Genomic DNA, 1,131 nt, shown 5'->3' with positions numbered 1-1,131 from the left:
AGACAACGCTCCAGCAGCGCGGAAACGATCCCGTCGGTTGTGGCATGTCATCCACCGATCGTCCGTGTCACGGGCATAAACGATGGTGTCGCAGTTCCGCTTGGTACCCCATAAAGTTACGCACGGCCTTTCGTCAAATTGGTTCCGGTCACCACGAAACATATCAAGCGGCGTACCGATCAGCACACAAAGAAACGCGAGCAGCTGGACGACGGCGTAGATAAGCACGCCTGTCTTGAACTCCTTCGCCAACTCACGGCGCAGTTCTGCGAAACGTGAAGCGCAGGTGCGCATGAGAGCGAATCACAGGGGAGTCGGGATGGCGCAGCAGCGCTGGCGAGGAGGGAGGAGGGCGGCAAAGCGGAGAGAGGCGAAGAGAGCCTTAACTATGTATGTCCATATGCGTATTGTTGTTGGCGCACGTGCACGTGCACGTACGCGTTGTCGGTGTTCGTTCGTTCGTGCGCGTGTGTCGTGAGAGGGCGGCAGAGGGACGGGCCACGCGAGCAAGAGACAAAGTAGGCGAGGAGAGAGAAAGATATTGGGGGAGGCAGTGGTGGCGAGACAGGCAGGTGACACGACGAGGCGTGCACAGCGGCAGCAGATGGGTCACCGGATGGCATGCGCACAAGCGAAAAGGCTCACGAGAGGAGGCCGCTGGGTGTGCGACGCACCGCAACGGCAGCGACGTGGGAGGGGGGCGGAAGCGCACGAGACGGCGGCCAAGCGCAGAGGACAGAGGGCAGTGCTTGCCACCATCCGGGAAGTCCCCCCCTCCCCCTCCCACGCCCCTCACCGCATCGCCTCGCCCCACCCATCGCACCCGCAGCGTCCCCCTCTGTGCTTCTCGGCCCCGCCTCCTTCGCTTGGCCGCGCCAGCGGAAAGCGGCGCTGCGCACAGCGAGGACGAGGGGAAGAGACCGCAAAGGCCCGCAGTCGCAGAGCCCACCGCCTGGCGCTCTGCCTGCTGCGCTCTTCTCTGGTCCGCGTTGTCCTAGGGGCGCCTGCGTGAGGCCCATGGCCACGTGTGTGCAGGGGGTGGGGGGCGGGGCGGCCTCGGTGTCTGTGCGGGCGGGATGCTGCACCACCCACCCCGCACCGCCGCAGCCCTGCACCACAAAAAGCAAAAGG

The sequence above is a fragment of the Leishmania mexicana genome, chromosome 33, assembly GCF_000234665.1.
Source record: "Leishmania mexicana MHOM/GT/2001/U1103 complete genome, chromosome 33".
NCBI lineage: Eukaryota > Euglenozoa > Kinetoplastea > Trypanosomatida > Trypanosomatidae > Leishmania > Leishmania mexicana.
Note: the sequence above shows the minus strand (reverse complement) of the source record.